Source organism: Pteropus alecto, unplaced genomic scaffold (genome assembly GCF_000325575.1).
Source record: "Pteropus alecto unplaced genomic scaffold, ASM32557v1 scaffold152, whole genome shotgun sequence".
In the NCBI taxonomy this organism is placed as follows: Eukaryota; Metazoa; Chordata; class Mammalia; order Chiroptera; family Pteropodidae; genus Pteropus; species Pteropus alecto.
Window position 1 is genome coordinate 553,605 of NW_006432227.1, and position 11,429 is coordinate 565,033.

The window sequence follows — 11,429 nt, forward strand, 5'->3', positions numbered from 1 at the left end:
TCCTTGATTCTTATTCCCAGTTTCTTCTTTTTCATTAAGTAGAATGTTGGTTTCTAGATGTTTTCAAAGAATTATAGTCATTAATTCACGCAATAAGTAAATATTAAATAGGTAATAAGGCCATATTTATAGAATCTTAAATTTCTTTCTCATGAAAGAAAATTTAAATAGCATCTAAATCAATGACTCATTTAATGCTGGCACCCTCTCTCTGGCATCCTTGCCTAGGAGTTGCCAAAGCTATACTGGAATAGTTCTAATAAAAGAAAACACTTGCTTACCTGAGACAGTTCATTTCCTAAGTTGGACAGTTGAGCTACTATCTGATTTTTTTTTTTTTGTATCTTTCGTCTATTGGCTGTTCTTGTACCCCTTGAAGCAATAGCAAACAAAACTAATGTTATTCATAGGAAAAGGAGAATATTCAAGAAATAATCAGAGAAAAGGAACTCACACAAACTAGCTCAAAGAAAATAAAAAGGAAATTTGAAAGGCTATAACAGGCCATCTCAGACATAGTTAAAAAGAAAATTTCCATCATACTGAGGCAAACTAAGCTTCTTCTTCACATCTTTCAGATTCATACCATCTCCCTTTTCTGTTCCTCACTTAGTGTCTTTCTACTGTTTTCTTCTTTCCCATCATCTTTCTGTTTCTCCTTTCACTTGTAATTTCAGCCAGCAGAACACTGTGGCTTATCATGGTACTGGCTCCAACAGAAAATGACATCCTGTATCCACAGGATATTTTATCTTAAGGGTTTATGAACATCTAAATTTTGAGGTGAAAGAATCTGCTTAGTTTAGTTCACCCTATTAATTACCTTCCTCTAGGTCAGCTGTTCAATCTCACCCAATTATTTTACTCCTTAAATACTTGTAGTCAAGAGCTAGCATTGTATTCATTCTCAAACCCTAACTTGAGGCTCAAATAATTATTTGGAAATATAGCAGATCAGGGTAAAGGGTATAAAAACATAGCTCATGGAAAAGGAAATGCAAACAGTACCTAAACATATGAAATGCTCAGCTCACTCATAATATGAATATAAAATAAAACTGCACTGTAAAGCCATTAGAATTCTTAAGAATTAGAGTGTTAGATATGTTAGATAATACACTATTAGTGAGGCTGTGAAGAGATAGACCTTTTCATACATTGCAGGTGGGAATATACATTAATTCAGTTTCTATGGAGATTAATTTGGCAAAATTAACTTTATCAATTAATTTTATCAATAGGAACTAAATACATTATTAACTTTATCAATAGGAACTAAATACATTAAAACATACTCATAGAATGAAAAACTATGTAAAAAATAATAAGGAAACACTTCAGGTACTGAAATGGAAAGATGTATAAGATGTATTGCGAAGTGAACAAAAAAACCTAACTGCAAAACAGTATATATAGTAGTATGTATAGAAGGCTACCATTTATATAAAAAATAAGGGGTGGACAAATAACTATATATATATTACATTAAAATTTCTGGAAGGATATATAAGGACTAAATATTAGTGATGAAAAATAGTTAGGAACAGGCAAGAGGTTTTTCACTCTTTTCCTATCCTTTGTATTTTGAACCCTAGAATATATCACCTATCCAAAAAAAAAATAGCTGGAAAATAATTTTAGAATGGAATAAATAAGAGTTGTGGTCACTATAAATATTTACAGCTATTTTCATCTGTATCTCCCCATATTCCTCCAAACATAATATGGAACAACAAAAGAACAAATGGAACGGCACTCCAAGCAAAACTAGAAGACAGAGAACACTCAAACTTCAAATTAAACACACACACACACACACACACACACACACATTCAAGTGAACTGTGTCTCATGCTCTTCTTGTAAGTCTTCATGGTGATCAGTACAGGAAAAACCACTATCACATAGGAGAAAGCTCACCTCTAGGTTGAAATTATTGGAAAAGTGCTGGTGAGTGAAAGCACTGACTACAGGAAAGATTTAAAAGTCCACACAACTCTAGGTGGCAGTCTTTGAAAGACATTGCTTCTGAGGAGAAGACAAAAAAGAGAAGGGAGAGGGACCTTTGGCAATTTGGTGGTGAAGTATAAAGGAAGCAAGAAGGAAGTATTAGGGTTTCGCAATCCCAAACGAGAAGACACACAATTCCTCTCCCCACCTCACCCGCTAACCCTCCACAAAATCCATTAAACAACCTGGGCTTTGCTACACTGACAGAAGAGGGCACCATTGAACTAAAAATTTTGTAAGCCACCACAGACCCACAAAATGAGTAAGACAGAAGTGAATAAATCTATACAAGGCTACTATAAAATAACAAAACCATAATCGAAATATCTCATTTGGTAATAATTGTCACCAGAAAACAACATGAAGAAGAAAAACATAATAAAAAGTCCAATTCAAATTTAGAATTCTAAGTAAGCATTTGCAGATATGAAAACATTAATGACAAAAATGGAAAAAAAGCAGTAAAAATTAAAAGAGATTGACTAAACTCAACAAAGAAATGAGAAATAATAACAAATGTGAAGATTTAATTACAGGGTACTCAAGGAAGAACACACTCAAATCAAAATTTTATGACACATCGAAGTAAGAAAATAGAAAAAAATAATAAAGAGTGACACAAAAAAATCAAAAGGAACAGAGAGAAAGTGGTTGAAGTGGAAGACAGACAAGAAGAAAAAACATATTTATTAATTGGAGCCCTTAAAGCAGAAAAATAAAACAATGAGATAAGACTATTACTTAAAATTATAACCCAAGAACAGGTTCCAGAAGCAAATGAAGATATGAATTCATAGATTGGAAGGGTTCAGTGGGTACCTGAGAAAATGGGTCTGGAGTGGCCAGTTTTGAAACATTTCTTAGTAAACTCTTAGATTTCGAGATCTAGAAAAAAGTTTCTCAATGCCTCCTATCAAAAACATAAAGTGATTTACAAGGAAGAAAAAATAAACTGGAGTCAGACTTCTCCAAAACGACTTACAAAATAATAGCACAATGGAGCGGCAGTATAAAAACAAAACAAAACAAACAAAAATAGTAAAAAATTGTGAACTAAAGATTTTGGATCCAGCTCTTAAGACAATAGAAAAACATAATCTACTAGAGGATGGGTTTATCTAAGTAAAGAGATGATTGAGAAAACTTTAGCAATGTGGTTTATAGCAAACATTTAATGTATTTTCATTGCTGATCTAAAACTAAAACAAATATCAGTATAAGGATGGAAGTATAGTTAGAAATATTACATGTTCTGACAATGTAAAAGTGATGTGAATAAAAAATGAGAGGATAAAAGAAAAGGTATATAAAGAAGAAAAATAAGCTCTTGGAAGTATAGTCTGTATGTGGGAGTTGAAGGAACCATAAATATTGACGAATCAGATGGTAACAGACCACTGAAAAACTGAAACAACATTTGCTATACATAAAGGGCTAATATCCCTAATGTATAAAGAACTCTTAAAAATTGAGAGGGAAGAAATACCAAAAGCCTGATAGAAAAATAGGTAAAAGAAATATAAAAGTCATCCTTAATGAAAAGTCATTCAACCTCATTTATAGAGAAATGTAAATTAAAACAACACAAAGATACCATTTTTCATCTTTTAGATTGGCAAAATTAAGAAATATGACATCACATCTGTTAGGGAGGTTGTGTGTTAGCCTTCTCATACATTGCTAGTAGGACAACCTCAAACATGCAAATTTAGGGAATTTGACAGTATTTAGCAAAAGTACTTAGGCATTTACTTTTCAACCCACACAATCCTTTCTAGAAACCTATCCTGAAGGTAACATTTCATGTTACACTGAAATCGGCGGTATCAGTGTGGACTCATTGTTTTAAAAACGTAATGACAGATTACTCGAATAGATACAGATGTGTGTGTGTTTATATATTATCTATCTCTATCCACTGAGATGACCCAGAAGAATGCACTCTAATAATAATAAGCATCCCAATTACCCAAATAGTGGTTTGTAAATATCATTCTTTACTAAAAAGAAACAGGGGGTCCTTAGAAAAATGACTGATTCCAGAACAAACGTAGCAAAAATTGAAATTGAAATTAGAATATCTTTGTATGTGCGTGTACCAGTAAGGAAGGAAGTGCTTAAATAGTAATGGAAACGTATCAAAAGGGCACAGGAAACAGTTGGAAGGGCTCCCACTGACCAAATCTTGGACAATTGATCATCAAAATAAATAATGATAAATTAAAATTCATGCATTTTTACTTATATAAATACATAAATGAATATATAAAGAAGGATTAAAGGAACAGTTTCTAACAGTAAAATGTCAAATAGTACATGTAGAAAAATGATGGAATTGGAAAAAAATTAAATCATCACCATGGTAGTAAATGTTTCAATCAAGAATCATCAATAAAACTAGTGGGCCAAAGTATCCTGTTGAGAAATTTGATTTTTACATCATCTCAAAGTATCTCTTCACAAAACATTTATTAATTACAAAAATAAAAATTAATATCTCTATGGTGGACAGACATAACAGATGCCGCCATAAGCAACATCACCAGTAATGGGACAAATGTCATGTGCTTCCTGATAGGATGTTCCGAGAAGATACAGCATCTCTTCTGTGTTATTTCTGCCAAAAGGAGAAAAGTGAATCTAATCTTGAGGAAACATCGCACAAACCTAAACTGAAGGATATTCTTCAAAATGTCAAAGCCACTAAAGACTGAGAAGCTGTCCTAGAATAAAAGAGACATGACCATTAAATCCAGTGTGTGATCTTGGGTTGGAACCTGGACCATGAAGATTTTTTTTCTAAAAAAGGGCATTGTAAGACAGTTGGTAATGTTTGAGAAAGATCTGTCTATAGATTAGATGATATTATTGGATCAGTGTTAGTCTCTTGACTTTGATAACTGCGCTAGTTGGAATGTCCTTCGTTTTGTGATATACACGTTGACGTATTTGATGGAAATGAGGTAATATGTCTGCTGGGATGGAGAGAAGGGGGGAAATGATAAAGCCAATGTGATTGAATTCTTACATTTGAGGAAAATGAGTAAAAGATATGCAAGAATTCTTGGTAATATTTTTCTAACTTTTCTGTAATTCTGAAATTCTTTCTAAGTAAAAGGTATAAAAGTATAAAATGTACCATTTACTTGCAAAATCAGGATTAAAATATCAGCTTTAGAGATTTGAAATTTTGCCATAGTGTAAGTTAGATATATAATCTTCAGGTGTTTTAAACCTCTGATTTGTTTATGTATTTGTTCATTCTTTTATTATTTATTAAGTGCCAGTTGTGTTAAATACAAGACACTGAGCTTATAATTGAGATAGAGAAGTCTCCTAGCACTTGTGGGGCTTATATTTATGAGAGGAGGGTATATTATGGGGGACAAAAACAGTATAAAAGGAAACAAATGTCTTTGTTTCTATTAGGTATATGATTATGAAGGAAATAAAGTAAGGTGGTGGTGTGATCGTGGCGGTTACAGAGGAGTGTGTGGAGTTGGTCAGGAAAGACCTCTCTGAGAGAGTGACATGGAATAATGAGAAAGAGCCGATACTTGAAAACCTAAGAGAATACCTTGTAAAGGAATGCCTTGGATTTATAACAGGTATAAAGGTAGACACTGTATTGGTAGCGTTTGTTCTACAGAAATAATATATAACTCTGCCAACTAGAAAAATATTTCATAAGTTACGGAAGCATGAGCGTCATGGGTTATTGTTAGAATGACGGGGTTGGGATGTGTGAGATCTATGCTTTTTAGCACCGTGTAGCTTAGGTTTCATATTATGCAAATTGTTGACATTCTCTGACTCTTAATTTTATCTGTAACATGGGCTGTGAGTAGGTAATCTCTAATGCCTCTTACACATTCAGTATTTATCGTTTTAAAACCTTTTTTTGATCTATATTATCATATTTAAAAACATATTTAAGTGTGCATGTGTTGCAGCCTTAAGAAATAAAAAATTTTTAAAGTCTTTTTATTTAAAATTCGGTGCAAATAAGTATACAATCTTAAGCCATAAATTCCATTTTTGTTGTTGTTGTTGTTGTTTTTTGCTTTTGTTTAAATGATGTGAAAGCTTTTGTTCTAGTCAAAGGCCTTCGGTTCTTTGAATTACAGTAACGTTACCATAACTCCTTTGCTGGTTACCCTGGAACTAGAGTGTGAGACTGAGTGACTACACTGTATGCACTGCATTATAATATTTTCATGTTAGAAAAGCCCTTTGTATTTTCCAAAGCCCCTTTTCATGTGTCCCTTGTTTAAGAAGGCACAATATGACAGTTCTACTTTGTATCAGAGAGGAAGGCCATCCCAGCAGCAAGAGGACTAGAGACTGTACATTCTACACTCTGCCTCCCCTCTACAGTCTACGGGAGAGGAGTTGGAGCAGAAGGGGTGGGGCTAGACTTAGGGGTGTGTCACACTGAAGCGGACTGGGTAAGAAAGACCAGTTGTTCCTTTTAACTTCAAACTAATGGAAGATTGAGGTAGAGACAATTAACTATGTGGTAACATTCAAACAGAAGTATGTGAAAATGTGGTATTTACTAAGGGGTTATAGAATGATGGATAAATTTTTACTATGTTACTTAAAACTTTTGTCTTCTCCAAATTTTTCTCAAAGTGCTTTGTTTCTTTAAAAAAAAAAAAAAATCTCTCGCTTGCCAGTTGTTAGAAAGCAAAAAGCAAAAGACCAGAGTGAGTACATGGCAGGTCAGAAGACAAAATGGGAACCGAGGCTTATTATTCAAGAGAAAGAAAGAAAACTGGGCCTCCCTGCAGGTAGCTGGCTGTAAAATATGCTTCTTCACAGATTCTGGCTCATCTTTAGTGCATCCATCAAGTGCTGTGTTGCTTTTTATTCTATCTCTATCCTCATGATGTGACTGTTATGGCATTAATGTGTTTTACCATGGCTTCATATTGTTTTGTGTCAGTAACCCTTCTGCTATGCCTTTACTTTCTTCAAATTTGGGCAACACAGCTGCAACGTAGACTTCAGTGGGAGGCTTCTCTTGCAGAGTAGATGGCTTGTGGAGAGTGCTTTCATTCGCTTCCATCAACCATCCCCTAACGCAGCTTGATACGGTGTATTCTTCTCCGTCAGAGCAGTAAATCTTGCACAGAGGTGCAAGCTCTGTTAAAAATCGTGCTGGTCAGAGTGATGTAGTCTACAGCGGTCCTCTCAGGGTTTTCCTTTGACGTTTGCTTTGTTCCAGCGGGTGAAGTAACGATCTACAAGTGGTGGCACTGCAGGCTCTGCGGCCACTGGCTCAGTAGCCCAGGGACCCTGGGTGCTGCTCTTAAAATCTTATAAAATCTCCATATTTACAGTTTTATAGTATAACTACATAAGTATGCATATAGATAAATTCAAGTCGGCAATAAAGAATAAATGATGTTTTACAATCTTCTGTTGGTAGCTATGAGCATTCTCTGGGCTAGACCATACTTTGATCTTTAATAAGAAAAAGGGGGTATTTCCAGGGCACCAAGAAGCAGAAACTAGTCAAAAGATTTCATAAACTTTTTTATTTCATATTGAATTTAATATCCAAACTACTTCAAGCTTCAACAACACTCCTCCCTTTTCACTCTTAATTGATGACTTTTTATCTTATTTAACTGAAGGAAATATAATCAGATGTGACTCTCTATATACTCTCAACAGCAAATGTACTAACCTATTCAAATGTGCCAGTATTCTCTGCTTTACCTCCTGTTACAGTGGATGAATTATCTGTTTCTACCTACTCTCTTAGCAACTTTCAAACATGCAATTCAGTATTATTAACTATAGGCATCATGCTGTCCATTACAAACCCAGAACCTATTTATCTTATAACTAGAAATTTGTACCTTTTGACTACTTCACCTATTTCCCCCACCGCCAGCCCCTGCCTCTGGCAACCACCAATCTGTTGTTCTCTGTTTCTGAGTTCAGTTTCTTTAGATTCCCCTGTAAGTGAGATCATACAGTATTTGTCTTTCTCTGTCTGATTTGTTTTATGTATCATAATGCCCTCAAGGTCTATCCATGTTGTTGCAAATGGCAAGATTTTCTCCTTTTTATGGCTGAATAATATTCCATTGTGTGTGCGTGTGTGTGTGTGTGTGTGTGTGTGTGCGCGCGCACATGATCTTTATCCATTCGTCTGCTGATGGACACTCAGGCTGTTTCCATGTCCTGGCTATTTTAATACTGCTATAATGAACACGGGGTGCAGATAGCTTTTCAAGATAGTGATTTCATTTTCTTCAGCTATATGCCCAAAAATGGAATTGCTGAATCATAAATGATGAGTATCTTAAGAGCCGAAGCCATACGTTTGTTTTCTTGGTATTGCCACTGCATAGCACAGTGCTTGGTAACTAACTGGTAGACAGTCAACAAATATTTGATCAACTAGACTGAATTAAATCTATAAGCACTGAGATGTGGAAGAATGTTCTGCTACCTCTCTGCTGGGAGTTAATCTGTCCCCCACCCTCACTCTACTCCCACACTAACATGCACAACACACATAGAGAAAGGAGGTGTTCTTGTGTTGTTAAACTTTCATCAGCTATACTGAGGCTTTTATTCTTGAGATATGTGCCTATGTAGCCTTAGAGCTGACTCAGCATATTGCTTGGTGAGTGAATCTGGGAGCCAGCAGGAATCTCCCCTCAGCTGCTGGCTTCCCCAGCCTGTAGCAGGTAATGGAGTGCCTGACAGAATGCAAATGAAACTGTATGGGCGTGGCTATCTTTTCAGAGCCAGTGCAGGCTGAGAGGCTAGAATGTGGTCCATTGATGCTAGTTTAAAATGCATGTTAGTGTGCTAATTCACGTCAAAGATAAGTTTACTTTTATAAATACTCCTTCTCTTCCCAGTAAATAAGCTAGAAGAGATGACTCTCTGACACGAATGAGACTTCAGGACTAGGGCACTCCTAAATGAAGGGGCCTATTTAGTTAATTATGGGGCCAACTTGTGAATGTGCTGCTAGAGGCTAGAAATGAATACTACCCCTTGTGCTAAAGGACCAGTAGATGATTTTGTCAGCCAACTTCAGCCCTGTTTGTGAAGAGCCCACACTTTCCTGGATAATCAGCCCAACTGTTAGGTCTATTTAATAATTAGAGAAGCCACATGTTGGTCAGAGCTAACAAGAAGAAGTAGAGAGCAAGGGTAATTTTTTTTTTATCCCTTTCATCAGGGAATGTTCATGAGTATATGTATGTTCTGGGTTGGGAGTTGAACTCATGTTCTGAGGCAGGGAGGAGTCTACTCCAGAGTATGCAAAATTATTTTACTGTTCAGCACATGGTATTCTAGCTCAGTGTTCTGTTCAGAAAATTTTAAATAATACAAACCAAGATTTTTATAGGACTTGACATTTTCTATAGAAAATTCCATATTTAGAACACATGAAATCAATGCAAGGAATGACACTCTGACTACCTTTTACTCAGTACTTACTAGGTGTTGATAAGAATCACCATTGTCCATATATCCAGTTTATAAGTTCTGTCGATTGTGCTTCTCAAGGTCAAAATATAGACCATGGAGTCAGAATACCTCCATCTGAATTCTAGTTGTACGTTTATGTGATCTCAGATTCTTTATGTGTAAAATCATACCTACTTTATAGGAGTGATGTGAACAAAGAAATATGTTAATACGTGTTAGGTGTTTAGATAAGTGCCTAGCATACAGTAAGTAATAAATTACTAGCCATTTATCTCCTGAATCTGTCCTATCTTATTTCTCCTTGCTCCCTTAATCTAGGATTTCATTATATATTTCTTGCATTATAGTTCTCTCCATGATTCTCCTAACCTACTCTAGTATTTCTCTACCTTACATAGCTACCAGAGTAATTTTTCTGAAATGCACATATCATGATGTCAATCCCCTGGTTATAGTCAAACTCTCCATCGTGGCATACAGACATCCTCCTTTCCAACTTTAGTCTCCTTCCTGCTTCTCCCATTGTGTTCTTCCACATATGGAAAGGCTTTCAGTAACCCCATTGAGGTAGACTCTCTTATGCTTCTATGACTCCGTGTAATATATTTTTTCCCTTCTTACCCACGTGGTGAGCATCCTTCAGAGTCCTACCTAGGATTTCCTTTCTGTGGATAGCCTTCTACAACCTCCTTTCATCTGTGACTAAGCTAATTGCTTTCTCTTCCATATTTCTATTTACTAGTTATAATTCTATTATTTCATATACCCTACTATATTGTGACTTCACGTGGTAATGGGATAGTTGTTTTAGGTAAGTACCTAAGAAGGTGACACTACACTCTGCCCAAGTGGAGGGAAGTATTATTTGCTTAGCGGACATCTGAAATTAGAGATCCAAGCAGTTAGACAATACTCATTTAGACTGAAATAGCTATGGTTTTAAGGCATGATCTCTCTGAAAGAGGAAATTTAGAAAAATTTACTTATACTTCATAATATTTGAAAAACAAATATGATTTCAAGTGCCTTTTGTGAACTATAGAATTAAATAAGATAAAGCCAGTGCAGAAGTTGAAAGAGGATATGTTGTTTGATTTAGAGTATTTATGTGACAGAGATTTCTGGTTGCACGCCAATTCCATTTTCCCCCTTCTTCCTCAGTATGTGTAATTGGAGTCCTAGAAGAAGATGAGTGAGAAGGATCACAGAAAAAAATATTTGAAGAAATATTGGAGGAACTTTTTCCAAATTTGATGAAAACGCTAAAGCCACAAAAACAAACTCAACAAAACCCAAGTAGAAAAATATGTAGGACATCATAATCAAATTGCTTAAAGCCAGTGATAAAGAAAAAAAATTTTAAAATAGACAGAAGCAAAAAGATATGTTATACACTAAAGAACAAAGATGAGAATGACAACAGGTTTCACATGGGAAACAACAATGCAAGCCAGAAGACAAGGAGCAACATCAAATGTGTTGTAAGAAAAGAAAACTTCAGACCAATATATCTCATTAACACAGATGCAAAATTTTTAAATTTTAGCAAATGGAAACCAACAATATATTGAAAAGTTAATTCATCATATTTATCCCAGAAATGCAAGACTGGTCTGAAAATCAGACCAGTCTTTCCATAACTCTATAGAAAGTATAATGTACCATATTAACATGTTAAAAATAAAAATCATATGATCATCTGAATAGATACAGAAAATGCATTTCACAAATTCTAACTTCCATTTCTGAAAAAACTGATAGGTCCTTATGCTGTAAGTACTCAGAATAATTTCTTAAAGGAGGGATCTGAGGGAATGAGAGAAGGAAAATTGAATGACATATAGATGAATAGATTCAGAACAGAGACCTTTATCTGTGTAGTTTTTGGGTCAAATGGAAAAGCAGACTGCTCATCATTTGAAATTAGAACTCTTGTAATATACAGAAACATT

General features: G+C 35.0%; 1 pseudogene; it reads right to left on the minus strand.

The window, feature by feature from the left end:
* Positions 1-6,896: 6,896 nt before the first annotated feature.
* LOC112475824 lies at positions 6,897-10,040 on the minus strand (annotated as a pseudogene).
* Between the last annotated feature and the right edge of the window lie 1,389 nt (positions 10,041-11,429).